At 45.6% G+C, this 15,218-nt stretch overlaps 1 long non-coding RNA gene across 1 annotated transcript in view; it reads left to right on the top strand.

The window, feature by feature from the left end:
- LOC114019600 overlaps positions 1-7,271 on the top strand; it is a 38,328-nt gene extending 31,057 nt beyond the window's left edge. The window contains exons 4-5 of the long non-coding RNA XR_003564635.3: positions 5,549-5,899; positions 6,686-7,271. This is a non-coding gene — a long non-coding RNA (uncharacterized LOC114019600). The remainder of the gene's footprint in view (positions 1-5,548; positions 5,900-6,685) is intronic.
- Positions 7,272-15,218: the final 7,947 nt, after the last annotated feature.

Below are 15,218 nucleotides of genomic sequence, written 5' to 3'. Positions count from 1 at the left end.
CCACACGCGCTCAGTACCAGTTTGTCGGGGGGTCCCAAGGCTGCCACAACCAGGGCATGGATCTGGACCTCATAGCCCTGGGCTCTCAGGGTTTCGGCTAGCGGGGTGTATTTCAATGCCTTCCGTGCTCGGGCCTCATGGAAGGCCTGTGACCTGTTTTCAAATAGTACCATGACATCTACCATGAGGACCTTATTCTTTTCTGCGTCTGCCACGATGATGTTGGGTCGCAATTGGCTGGCTGTCCCTGGGATGGCAGAGTCAACGCTGATCTTCCCCAGGAATGGCGGGATGGCTTTTACCAGCCGGTTCTATTATCCCTGCATGTTCTGATAGGCCTTGGAGCCTAACTCACAGCAGCCTCTCTGTGTCCTGGTGGGTCCAGTCTGGGAGAAAGGGGAAAATGGGAAAAAAGGAGCCACAGGGAAGTGCTTGGAGGTGTGGGCTTTGCTGCAGAATATCTAGCCTGTGTAAACATGTGGCAGTCAGTAGAGTGGGGTGGTGCTTGGGTTCTGGGGAGCAGAAAAGTGGGAGGTATCTATGTGAGGAGAGGATCAAAGGGTCTAAACCCTGCATAGCCCATTATCGAAGTCATATGGACTCCTGTCTCACAGCAAGTCTTGGCAAGTTTTTTTTTTTAAAGTTACAAACATTCGAATATAAAATACTTCCATGTATTTTCAGATGTAACTAAATTAAATAACTTTGGGGGGAATGCTTTGTAGGTATTATAGATTAAAACAACTGTTACTAAAGCAAGTAATTCAAAGTTAAGGGTATTAAATTAGAGAGAAGTGTAAGGTACTTTATAAGGCACAAATCACATTGCTATCTGAGCACGAACTTCAAGTGGGGGGGAAAGGCAAAAAGTATGGAAATGTACAGTTAAAGTCATAAAACAGTTTCAACTCTGCCCCATTATTCTGCCCATATGATGTATGAGGCAGATACATTTTTCTAACAACTTGAAGTCTGCACTTCGCAGCCTCTGACCTCTTAAATCCTGACTAGTCATAGCACTGAGCATATAGTACAGGAACTAAATGCTTTTTGCTAAGGATATTAAATTCTGTATTATTGCAGCTTGGCATAGTTGGCATGTACATCTGAAACACTTTCAAAAGGATTTTCAACTAGGTGAAGTTAAAAAATTCCACTTATGTATATTTGCAAAGGCTTGTCTCAGCTTACAAAGGATGGAACATGTATGGGGTGGGAAGACACAGGTTTATACTATATAAGGTAAAGTATATAAAGTGTGACAAAGTTGCTCCTCTGCCTTGGTGGGTCCTGCGCTTATTGGCGGATTTGCTCACCTCAGAGATTCACAGCAGCCCTCAGTTTGGCCACTTTTGCTAGTGGCTCTAACCTGCCATTCAGTCAGCTAACCTCATCACTGGCCAGCATGGGAAAAAGGAAGAACAACAATCCCCGTAGTCTCTGCTGATCCACCATGTGGGTCAGGGAACAGCCCAGAGACCTTCCCCTCTGGTGGAACCCATAGTCCAGGTCACTCCTCCTGTGTCTGATCAGGAGTTGGGAGGTTTGGGGGGAACCCGGTCCTGCCCTCTACTCCGGGTTCCAGCCCAGGGCCCTGTGGACTGCAGCTGTCTAGAGTGCCTCCTGGAACAGCTGTGCAACAGCTACAACTCCCTGGGCTACTTCCCTATGGCCTCCTCCCAACACCTGCTTTATCCTCACCGCAGGATCTTCCTCCTGGTGTCTGATAATGCTTGTACTCCTCACTCCTCCAGTAGTACACCTTCTCATTCTCAACTTCTTGCTCCCAGCTCCTCGCACGCAAGCCACAAACTGAAGTGAGGTCCTTTTTAAGCTCAGGTGCACTGATTAGCCAGCCTGCCCTAATTGATTCTAACAGCTTCTTAATTGGCTTCAGGTGTCCTAATTAGCCTGCCTGCCTGAATTTGTTCCAGCAAGTTCCTTCTTGTTCTGGAACCGCCCCTGTTGCCTTACCCAGGGAAAATGGACCTGCTTAATCTGGGACTAATACATCTGCCTTCTAACACTCTCCTGAAGCCATTTGGCCTGACCCTGTCACAAAAGATAAGTGCAAAGTACTTCACTTAAGTAGGAAAAATCAAATACACAGATATGAAATGGGTAATAACTGACACAGTGGTAGTACTGCTGAAAAAGATCTGGGGGGTTACAGTGGATCACAAATTAACTAAGTCAACAATGTGATGCAATTGCAAAAAAGGCAAATGTAATTCTGGGGTGTATTAAGGAGTGTCATAGATAAGACTCAGGAGGTAACTGTCCCACTCCACTCTGCACTGATGAGGCCTCAGCTGGAGTACTGGGTCCATTCTGGGTGCCACACTTTAGGAAAGATGTGGACAAACTGGAGAGAGTCCAGAGAAGAGCAACAAAAATGATAAAAGGTTGAGAAAATCTGACACAGGAGGAAAGATTTAAAAAACTGGGCATGTTTAGTCTTGAGAAAAGAAGACTGAGGGGGGGACCTGATCCCAGTCTTCAACTATGTTGAGGCTGTTATCAAAAGGATGGTGATCAGTTGTTCTCAATGTCCAATGAAGGTAGAACAAGAAGGAATGGGGCTTAATCTGCAGCAAGGGAGATTTAGGTTAAATATTACAAAAAACTTTCTAAGGCCTAGTCTACACTGCAAAGTTTGGTTGATGTAAGCCACCTCCTGTCAAACCAGCTGTGTATGTGTCTACACTTAATTTTTTCTCCCGCCCATGTAAATGCCCCATTATAGTGATACAGTAAAACCATCCCCCCAAATGGTGTTGAGCTATGGTCAACAGTCTGAGGTTGATGCAGCACAAGTGTAGACACTGTCTGACCTATTTCAACGCTCTCAGTCCTCCAGCAGCTGTCCCACAATGCCCAACACTGACCACTCTGCTCACAAGTGTGACCTCCACTGCCTGGGGTCATGGAGTCCAGAAGTCCCACATCCCCCTTTAAAACCCCACACATTTTTGAAGTGCCTTTTCCTCATTGCCTAGCTTGGTGACCACACCTAGCAGCTTTCCCTTGTTGTGTGCAACTACCCTATCAATCATACCAGGTACACGCTCCAGATGTGTTCCTGCCTGGAGTCGACAGGAGACAGTGGATCTCCTGGGTCTGCGGGGAGAAAAGGCTCTGCCAGCACAGCTACGAAGCAGTCATAGAAACACTGACATCTATGAGCAGATTGCACAAGGGATGCAGGCAAAGGGATATGATATAGATAGTTGGGTATGCGATGACCGGGAGAACTGCATGGTGACTTGCGTGTCTGGTGCACAGGTCACAGATCTTTCGAGACATCTAGATAGGCTTATGTGTAGTGCTGGGGAGGAGCCGGTGGTCATGGTACATGTAGGTATCAATGACATAGGGAAGGGTAGGATAGAGATCTGGAGGCCAAATTTAGGCTGCTAGCTAAGAGATTGAAGTTCAGGACCTCGATGGTAGCATTCTCCAAAATGCTTCCAGTTCTACGCGCAGGGCCAGTTACAGAGGCAAAACTGCAGGGTCTCAATGCGTGGATGAGACAATGGTGCAGGGAGGAGGGGTTTAGATTTATTAGGAACTGGGGAAACTTTTGGGAAAGGGGGAACCTGTACAGGAAGGATGGGCTCCACCCAAACCAAAGTGGAACCAGGTTGCTGGTGCTTAAAATTAAAAAGGTCGTAGAGCAGTTTTTAAAGTAAGGGCTGGGGGGAAATCCAACAGGTGCGGAGGAGCAGATGATTTGGACATCCCTTCGGGGAGGATCTATAAATGGAGTTTCCCTATGTCCTAATAAGGAGAAGCGGCTGGAAGATGGTAAAATACAGGTAGGATCTGATGAGAAACAGTCAAAAGAAAAAAAATCCCATTCATTTACATCATGTAATGGAAGACAAAGCTAAAAAGTAACAAGTTTTTAAAATGCTTATATACCAATGCTAGAAGTCTAAATAATGAGATGGGCACACTAGAGTACCTTGTATTAAATGATGATATTGATAGGCATCACAGAAACTTGGTGGAATGAGGATAATCAATAGGACACAGTAATACCACAGTACAAAATATATCGGAAGGACAGAACAGGTCTTGCTGGTGGGGGAGTGGCACTATATGTGAAAGAAAGTGTAGAATCATATGAAGCAAAAATCTTAAATAAGCCAAACTGTACCATAGAATCGCTACGGATAGCAATTCCATGCTTTCAATAATAAGAATATAGAAGTAGGGATATATTACAGACCACCTGACCAGGATGGTGATAACGACTGTGAAATGCTCAGGGAGGTTAGAGAGGCCATTAAAATAAAAAACTCAATAATAATGGGGGATTTCAACATATTCCTAAATGATCTGGAAAGGGGGTAATTTAATGAGGTGATAAAGTTGCAGACAATACAAAATTACTCAAGGTAGTGATCTCACAATATTGGGTGATTGGACAACAGGATGACAGATGAAATTTGGTGTTGATAAAAGTTTTCAGAATGGAGAGAGGTAAATAGTGGTGTTCCCCAAGGGTCTGTACTGGGACCAGACCTATTCAACATATTCATAAATGATCTGGAGTAAATAGTGACATGGCAAAATTTGCAGATGATATAAAATTACTCAAGATAGTTAAATCCCAGGTAGACTGTGAAGAGCTACAAAAGGATCTCTCAGAACTGGGTGACTGGGCAACAAAATGGCAGATGAAATTTAATGTTAATAAATGCAAAGTAATGCACATTGGAAAACATATACATACATATAAAATGATGGGGTCTAAATTAGCTGTTACCACTCAAGAAAGAGATCTTGGAATCATTGTGGATAGTTGTCTGAAAACATCCACTCAATGTGCAGCAGCAGTCAAAAAAGTGAACAAAATGTTGGAAGTCATTAAGAAAGATAGTAAGACAGAAAATATCATATTGCCTCTATATAAATCCTGGTACATCCACATCTTGAATACAGCGTGCAGATGTGGGCACCCCATCTCAGAAAAGATATATTGGAATTGGAAAAGATTCAGAAAAGGGCAACAAAAATATTTAGGGGTATGAACGGCTGCCGTATAAGGAGAGATTAATAAGACTGGGACTTTTCAGCTTGGAAAAGAGACGACTAAGGGGGATATGATAGAGGTTTATAAAATCATGACTGGTGTGGAGAAAGTAAATAAGGATACTCCTTCTCTTAACACAAGAACTAGGGGCCACCAAATGAAATTAATAGGCAGCAGGTTTAAAATAAACAAAAGCAAGTATTTTTTCACACAATGCACAGTCAACCTGTAGAACTCCTTGCCAGAGGATGTTGTGAAGGCCAAGACTGTAACAGGATTCAAAAAAGACCTAAATAAATTCATGGAGGATAGGTCCATCAATGGCTAGTAACCAGGACGGGCAGGGATGGTATCCCTAGCCTCTGTTTGCCAGAAGCTGGGACTGGGCGACAGGGGATGGATCACTTGACGATTACCTGTTCTGTTCATTCCCTCTGGGGCACCTGGCATTGGCTAGATGGGCCTTTGGTCTGACCCAGTATAGCCATTCTTCTGTTTTTATGACAGGGACCAGCCGCAGTGCCACATGAAAGCCAAGAAACTGCAGCAGGCATACCAGGAGACCAGGGAGGCCAACAGTCAATCTGGTGTCAAGCTGCAGATCTGCCACTTTTACAGCGAGCAGCATGGCATACTGGTGGAGACCTCGCGACCACCCCACATACCACTATGGGTATCTCCAAGGAGTACAAGTCACAGGTCCTTGGAGTAACCAGCAAGGAGGAGGAAGAGGAGGAGGATGGGAAATATGCAACTGTGGGGGTCCAGCTGTGCCACAAGGCAGTTCCATGGCAGAGACTCCACCACAGTCCTGGCAGTTGAACATGGGCAAGCCTGATGTAGGGGAAGGAACCTTGGGTAAGCGTGTGAATGCATTTCCCATTAAAATAGTTAAATGTACTGATGATGCCTGACCCCAAAGTAGCAGGACAGCGATTGACTTTTCAGTAACGTATTCATACTAGAAGAGGTAGGGATACAACAAACAGAGGTAGAGTTATTATTTGCTTTTCATTCCTCTGTAAAGTTAGGTGAAAGGGGGGCATGCAGAGCAGTTGGTTTATGTACCCCGGTATGTCCCTTGAATCCTCATGAGAGATCGCAATGAACCTTTCATGGAGCCACTCTGCAATCCTCTCCTGAAGGTTTCTAGGATGGCGGCCTAATTTCTTCCGCCACAGTAGAACATTTTCCCATGCCACTGCATGATGGATTCAGCTGGCACCATTGCAGTAAACAAGCTCGTGGCATACAAGCCCAGGCAGCTTTAGGACACCAGTAGCTGCTGAGCTCTCTCTGCCTTTGTTACCCTACAGGGTTAGATATCAACTGAAATCAGCACCTGTGGAAAATAGTGCCAGTATTCAGTGCAATGGCCCTATACTCATGTTGTTTCATGCGATTGAACAATTCTCTACTCATTTCTCACTCTGCTTGCCCTGGCGGGCCATACTCACTATGGCTGGGACTGAAGAGCGGTGTTGTGCACAAGCACTCCAAGGTTGAAGTGTCAATAAGCAGGTCTTGTTTAAAACTTCAGGGAAGCAAGGGAAGGGAGTTCTGAATCTTAACTTTCACTTTTCATTGTGACTATACTGACAATAACACCTCCATGTGTTTTATCTGTATCTGCTGCCGTTGCAGCGTTGACGGGTTCCCCCTCTACATCCGCGGCATGCCTAAGCCAGGTAAGGAGGAGAAAGAAGATGACTCAGGATGATGTGTTTAGTGAAATCCTGCAAGGCAATGCTGCATTAGGCTGTGAGCAGAAGTCCTGAAGGGCAAATATTTCAGATTGTATGAAGAACAAAAGAGCATATGGGGAAAGGCCCAGGAGTCCTGCAGGAAGAGGAGAGGGAGCTGCACCAAGACATAGTGGGGCTTCTCCAGCAGCAAACAGATGCGGCAGACTCTTGTGGACCTACAAGTTCAACAGGCATGGTCTCACCTCCTTTTGCAGTCAATGGAGAACTCCATTTTAGCACCTCCCTGCACCCCCCACCCCAACATTCCATGTGACATCAGGGCTGCATCCCTACCCCTATCACTCCACCAGGGGGACAGTGAGGAGAACTGACCTGTGAGAGCTATGGTTGATGTAGGGTGTAGCCAAAATGAACCAAAATGGACAGGAATGTTCTTTCCCCTTGTTAAGTACTGTTTCATTCGTTTATTTCAAAAGTTTCCATTGTATTTGCTTTTAAAGTGCACATATTTTTTGTTGTGGTTGTGTGACTCAATAAAATTCTATTTTTTTAAAACTAATTAGTCTTTATTAGTTCACAGTTCAGGCTGCAGAATGCCTAGTGGTATTGAAAGCACCCACTTCTTGTTATGGTACAGGGCGACAGAACTCAAAGGATCAGTGACAAACACAGTGTAATAATTATAAATGTACTGCAAGCACCACAAAATTAGTAGGTGCACAAACAGACTGTTAGATTCATATGTATACTCCAAGCACCACATAAGTCCTACTAGGCTCCAAAACTTCAGGGTCAGGTAGAGCACAGTCCACCATACCATATTACTTTGGCTGACCGTTAAAGTGCTCTTTCAAGACCTTCTGTGTTGAGTTTCGCTAATAGCCCTTGCGTCAGGCTGTTCAAATGCAGCAGATAGATACTCCACCTCTGCCCTCCACTCTGGCAGCAGCTTTCCCCCCTTAGCCTCACAGATACTATGCAGGACACAACAGGCAGCTATAACCATTGGGATATTTTTCTCACTGAGATCTAATTTAGTGAGTAAACAATACCAACATCCTTTCAATCTACCAAAAGCACATTCAACCATCATTCGACACCTGCTGATCTGGTAGTTGAATATTTCCTTGGTGCTGTTGAGATAGCCAGCGTATGGCTTCATGAGAGAGGGTAGCAAGGGGTAGGCTGGGTCCCCCCAGGATCACTCTTGGGAGTTCAGCATCACCAGTGGTAATCCACTGGTGAGAAAGTGTCCCAGCTTGCAGCTTTCTGAACCGTCCTGTGTTCTTAAAGATGTGAGCATCATGTACCTTCCCTGACAGCTAACACTGATGTTTGTGAAACATCCCTGACGTTCCTCCAATGCTTGTATAACCGTAGAAAAGTAACCCTTTCCCACAATAGGGATATGCGTGCCGTCTATTGCTTCACTGAAGAGCAGGAACCCCATTGCTGCAAATCCAGCCACTCTGTTCTACACAGTGCCAAGAGTAACAGTCCTGTGTAGCAGGAGATGAGTAATGGCCCTACACACTTGCAGACAGTGGCCCCCACTGTGGATTTTCGCACTCCAAAATGATTTCCCACTGACCGGTAGCAAGCCAGTGTTGCAAGCTTCCACAGTGCGGTCACCACGCACGTCTCCACTGTCAGGGCAGCTCTCACTTTGGTATCCCTGCTCTGGAAGGCTGGGGTGAGCTCAGCTCACAGATCCAGGAACGTGGCCATGCACACTGGAAAGTTCTGCAGCCACTGTTTGTCATTCCAACCCTGCATTACCGTGCTGTCCCACCAGTCAGTGCTCATTTCTCAGGCCCAGAAGTGGCGCTCCACCCTCTGCAGCTGCTCCGTGAATTCTACCAACACACCTGAACTGGTTCTCGCTATGTCCCACAGCCACCTGTTCTCCCTGAAACTACCCCGTTCCCCACAGCTGTGGTTCTTCCTGTGGCTCTGCAAATACTGGAGGATTGTGCCTTCTGTGTTTGCAATGCTCATGATAATGGTGCAGAGCTATGTGGGCTCCATGCTTTTGTCAGAGATGGCGGCCAGCAACAAGCACTGTCCAGATTTGTGGGATTTTAAAAAAGGCAAGAAAATTATGGGTTTGGGTGGCATTATGGCCTGGAGAAGGTTGCATGATGTAAATGTGACCCCCCTCGCTCCCAGTGACCCCTGCAGGACTCGTTTCTGCCTAGCCATGCATTGCCCACAAAGACAGCGTGCCAGACGATGGCAAGTTGCACACTGAGACGTCTACCCATGGTGCACTGCACTGTATATCGACACATGCACTCCTGATGAGTACATGCAGTGCTGGCACAAGGAGCCAAGTATGAATGCACTCAAGAGATATACTATCTCCAGTACCTTTATGTTGCCATTACTTGCAACTTAGAACCAAAGCGTATAGTGTAGACGTGGCCTAACTATAAGAGTGGTTAAGCACTAGAACAGGCTTTCAAGGGAGGCTGTGGAATCCCCATCCTTGGAAGTGTTTAAGAACAGGTTGGACAAACACCTGTCAGGGATGGTCTAAGTCAGTGGCTCTCAACCTTTCAGGAGTCTGATTTGTCTTGCGTTCCCCCCCGAGTTTCACCTCCCTTAAAAACAGTGCTTACAAAATCAGACGTAAAAATGCAGAAGTATCACAGCCACACTGTTATTGACAAATTGCTGACTTTCTCATTTTTACCATATAATTATAAAATAAATCAACTGGAATATAAATCTTGTACTCACATTTCAGTGTATAGTATATACAGCAGTATAAACAAGTCATTGTCTGTATGAAATTTTAGTTTGTACTGACTTTGCTAGTGCTTTTTATGTAGCCTGTTGTAAAACTATAAAAATATCTAGATGAGTTGATATATCCCTGGAAGACCCCTGCATTCCCCCAGGGGGACACGCCCCGGTTGAGAACCACTGGACTAGGTTTACTTGGTCCTGCTGCAGCACAGCGGGTGGGACTTGATGACTCCTTGAGGTGCCTTCCAGCCCTACATTTCTATGATTCTGTAAGGTACATGTCTGTTCATCCTATGTTGCAGAATAATGGCCAAATATACTTCTGGATCTCTCCACAACATTCAGTATGGTCGATCACAAGATGCTGCTCCTGGTATCCTAATTGAGAGAAGGGGTGTAGGGGACCCCAGAAAATTCATTAAAATGTTTGGAATCCTTCCTGGAGAGCCACATGCAGAGGTTAATGATGGGAAATTGCACCTCTGCCACAAGACGTCTCACCTGGCTCAATTCTCTCCCATGGCCTGTTCAATATTAACACAGAACCACTAGGAGAAATAGTAAGACCTACTGGGCTCAGATGCCAACAATGTGCCAATGATGTGCAGCCATCGCTGTCACTGACAACCTATTACAGCAGCACTGTCACCCAGCTGTCCTAGGCTACATCTACCTGGGAACTGGAGGTGTAATTTCCAGCTAGGGTAAGTGTGCATGCACTAGTGCTGATCGAACAAGCAAGCTAAAAATAGCAGTGCAGCCACGGCCGCATGGGAGGCAGGTGAGCTAGCCACCCTGAGTGTGCACCAAGGATCAGAAAGGAGTGTGTGCAGGGCAGCTAGCCTGTCCTGCCCCCCAGGCAGCTGCATTACTATTTTTAGCATGCTCACTCCATCAGGGCTAGAGCAGGTATGTCTATCCAAGCTGGAAATTACACCTCCAGCTCTAGTGTAGGCATACCCTTTGTGTCTAGCCTTGGAAGAGATAGTGGAAGTTAAAGCCTAGAGGAAGGCAGCAGTTGTAGCTGTAGGCAGAGGAAGTTGTTTAAAAGAGCTTACTCCCACTAACCTGAGCCAAGGTGCAGTGAAGTCAATGGAAACCCTGCCACTGACTTTCCTGGGCTTTGGATCAGGCCCACAGTGTGGTCTTCTCCAGCCAAAAGAAAAGGAGTACTTGTGGCACCTTAGAGACTAACTAATTTATTTGAACATAAGCTTTCGTGAGCTACAGCTCACTTCATCGGATACATACTGTGGAAAGTATAGAAGATCTTTTTATACACACAAAGCATGAAAAAATGGGTGTTTACCACTACAAAAGGTTTTCTCTCCCCCCACCCCACTCTCCTGCTGGTAATAGCTTATCTAAAGTGATCACTCTCCTTACAATGCGTATGATAAACAAGTTGGGCCATTTCCAGCACAAATCCAGGTTTTCTCCCCCCCCCCCACACACACAACCCCACTCTCCTGTTGGTAATAGCTTTACCCACCTGCGGAAGTGAAGAAACAGATTGATAGAGCCAGAAGAGTTCCCAGAAGTCACCTACTACAGGACAGGCCTAACAAAGAAAATAACAGAACGCCACTAGCCATCACCTTCAGCCCCCAACTAAAACCCCTCCAATGCATTATTAAGGATCTACAACCTATCCTGAAGGATGACCCAACACTCTCACAAATCTTGGGAGACAGGCCAGTCCTTGCCTACAGACAGCCCCCCAACCTGAAGCAAATACTCACCAGCAACCACATACCACACAACAGAACCACTAACCCAGGAACCTATCCTTGCAACAAAGCCTGTTGCCAACTGTGCCCACATATCTATTCAGGGGACACCATCACAGGGCCTAATAACATCAGCCACACTATCAGAGGCTTGTTCACCTGCACATCCACCAATGTGATATATGCCATCATGTGCCAGCAATGCCCCTCTGCCATGTACATTGGTCAAACTGGACAGTCTCTACGTAAAAGAATAAATGGACACAAATCAGATGTCAAGAATTATAACATTCATAAACCAGTCGGAGAACACTTCAATCTCTCTGGTCACGCGATTACAGACATGAAAGTTGCGATATTACAACAAAAAAACTTCAAAACCAGACTCCAGTGAGAGACTGTTGAATTGGAATTCATTTGCAAATTGGATACAATTAACTTAGGCTTGAATAGAGACTGGGAGTGGCTAAGTCATTATGCAAGGTAACCTATTTCCCCTTGTTTTTTCCTACCCCCCCCTTCCTCAGACGTTCTTGTTAAACCCTGGATTTGTGCTGGAAATGGCCCACCTTGATTATCATACACATTGTAAGGAGAGTGATCACTTTAGATAAGCTATTAGCAGCAGGAGAGTGGGGTGGGGGGAGAGAAAACCTTTTGTAGTGGTAAACACCCATTTTTTCATGCTTTGTGTGTATAAAAAGATCTTTTATACTTTCCACAGTATGCATCCGATGAAGTGAGCTGTAGCTCACGAAAGCTTGTGCTCAAATAAATTGGTTAGTCTCTAAGGTGCCACAAGTACTCCTTTTCTTTTTGCAAATACAGACTAACATGGCTGTTACTCTGAAACTTCTCCAGCCAAGAATGCTTTCCCACAAAATTGTCAAGCCAGCTATAGTGCACGTGATCTTCTACATGTTTCACTGAGTTAGCAAACAGCAACATCCAGGAGAAATGTGATCCATCATCTCGGTGAGGCTAGGAGAACTGCATCACAGTTTTGTGGATGATGCTCTGGCCTCAGTAATATATGCCTTTGTTTACCTCCTGTTTGAGTTATAGTGATGTAATTGACCTGGGTTTGAAATCATCAGTCCTGAGACAGCTACAACTGGTACAGAATGCCGCAGCACACATCAGAACTACAGGTAACTGCAAATCCATCACCCCATATCCTGCTCACGCCACTAAATCCCATTCAATACTCTGTCAAGTGTCAGGACTTGGTACTTAACTGGAAACAGTCTGGGTCCAGGATGCATGAGGGACAACCTCACCCTTTGGGGTTTCCGCTGCTCTGGACACTCTGGCACAGTGGAATGGTCTACTGCAAGAGAGCCGCTTTTGTGTGCAGGGAGACAGAGCTTTTCTGGGCACTGGCCCAAGACAATAAAACTTACTTCTGCAAGAACTATGACAGACCTCACACCTTTCCAGTCCAGTGCAAAGCATGCTATTGCAACCTCGCCTTCTCAGATCACAACACATGGTGTTTCAGCTCACAGTCAGAAAGAAACCCCCTACGCAGTGTTCTCCCCCAGAAGAGGAATGGAGAGGAAGCCCCACATGACAGATAGTAGCCATTATGTTAGGTGATCTTTCTCATAGCTGAACGATGGGAAAGATTCTCTAGTCCTGTATTGGGTTGCATTTGTTTTTTGCTGGCTTCACAATGTTTTTTAACCTTCTCCTGGTCTTGCTCACAAATAGAAATTAGAGCTGGAAAAGACCAATGACAGCATGTAGGTCATTCCCTCTCCCCAGGGTCTGCCTTGAACACAGCCAACCCATTTGACTGCTTTGGGCCCCATGTTTCTGGGGGCCCCAGGCAAACCCACAACTCCCTGACCTACCCACTTACTCTCTTAGGTAGTGAGACCAGCAATGTGGCATCTCATTGCCTAATCTCCTACCTTCTGCAAATTGTAAAGTCACCCAGTGCAGGATTATTCCCCCAGGAAGGTAATCCCAACCCTCCTTTTGGTCTGGCTGCGCCTCTCATTTTGTCAGGGACTCCAGCAATGCTCTTTGATGCTGAGCCTTCCTTGCATCACTTTGGAAGTCTTGTCGCTATGGCGACCTGATGCAGCTTGACAGTCTGTTTGTGGTTCACCTATTTCAATCAGAAATTATTCTGACTGCTTTACATTTGTAGTTATTTCAACTCATAGTTTATTAGGTGTTTTAGAGTGTCAGAGGAGAATACTGATACTCTACAAAGATAACTTTAAGAAACCTGCATGTTCCATCACTTTATTGAAAAAAACAAACAAAAAAGGCTGGATGGAATTTGTGCTGATGTAGGTTCCAGAGCAACAGCTCTTAGAAAGAGAATTCTTTACTTAGCCTGACAAGATAGGTACAACATGCACACAGATCAATGTGGTTTAGGTCTGGCCTTGAGATACCACTTTTAGGCTGAGAGGCATGTTTAGTCTTCATGACTCATTCAATCCTTGGGCCTCTCTGCTGAGAACGCCAGCAAAAGGGCTAGGGCTAGACAGTACCAACCGGGGGCTTTTGTTGTTGTTTTTGGTTGGTTGGTTGGTTTTTGGAAGGGAGATGCAGACACCTGTACACTTGGAAGTGGATTGACAACAGGAGCTAACTTTACACAATTCACTAAAGACAACCCCCGCGCACTCCCCCTCCCACCATAGTGATGATCTCTTCAAGAGTAGGGTTGCAGCACTGGGTAGGAGTGGAGGGCAGGTTGCTTTGCGGCTACCACTGCTTTACCTGCTCTGTGGATAAAGCAAGGATTTCATCTTCCCAGGCTGGCATCCAGCACAAAACTTATTTTACAAAAAAATATTTTTTAAAAAAAGACTGTCCCTTCTGGACAGGTGATCATATAAAGCCAACCATCAAAGCTGGCCTCTCTGCTTGGGCCAGGGAGACTGAATTCCCTGCCCAGCACTACTGATGTTACCTTTTGGGAAGGGGAGAGGCAAATCAGCAGAATGGGTGTGTGTAATTTACATTGCTGTTGCCTTTGCTTTACCTTTTCTGGGGATAAACAGAAGACTTTGGTCTCTGGGGCTGTCAGACAGACACTTTTCATCTCCACTGACTCCATTCATCCCTTCTTGGAGAAGTGGGTGTCATTTGGGATTCTCTGCTCAGCGTCCCACACTGGTGCCATTTTGTTAATCTCCACCCCTACCCCTGCCTTTAGGATTAGCCTCCAGGCTTTCATAAACCTCAGTTCCTTTGTGCTCCCCCACAGTCCCCACAAAAGGGAGGCTGGCCATTGGTGTTTCTATGGTGGAACCCTCAGCCTCCACAGAAGTCAAATAGGCCAATACTTTTTACATGCTCAATGCACTTTGGATTGTTTTTGCTCTGATAACTGACAACACAGAGACAAGGTGGGTGAGGTAATATCTTTTATTGGACCAACTTTTGTTGGTGAGAACATCACAAACAGAAGATGGTTCAATAAAAGATATTTCCTCACCCAACTTGTTTCTCTTAAAACACTATGACCAACATAGCTACACCACCACTGCATACATATGCAAAAGTGACATCTTTTGACCAAACAGACCAGTTTCCTGTGTGTATTCACCATACTATCTCCTGACAAAAATAAGGCCATATCTACACTACCAATTTTTGTTGACAAAAGTGATGTTGACACCCAAAAGGCAACATAATAAAAATCGGAATTTCATGTTCATACTTGTTCCCTCTGTCAGCAGATCACGGGACAGATGGGGGCACCATCGTCGACAGTGTGAGCATTGCACTGTGGGTACCTATCCCACTGTCCAGCTCAACACCTTCTGTCACTAGGTGTTGTGGGAAGCCGGAGTGGGTCGCGGTGCATCTTGGGATGTGGCTAAATGTCCCGGGATGCATTGCTTTGTGTCCCAGCACTTCATGGGCTTCCAGCTTTCTTTTGTGGCATTTTTGCAACAGCCATTCTCTGCTGTTCACCCAGGCATATTTGTGAGAAGAGATGGACCCTGCACTGCTCCCCTA

The sequence above is a fragment of the Chelonia mydas genome, chromosome 1, assembly GCF_015237465.2.
Source record: "Chelonia mydas isolate rCheMyd1 chromosome 1, rCheMyd1.pri.v2, whole genome shotgun sequence".
Lineage (NCBI taxonomy): Eukaryota > Metazoa > Chordata > Testudines > Cheloniidae > Chelonia > Chelonia mydas.
Note: the sequence above shows the minus strand (reverse complement) of the source record. Positions and strands in the feature narration are given on the sequence as shown.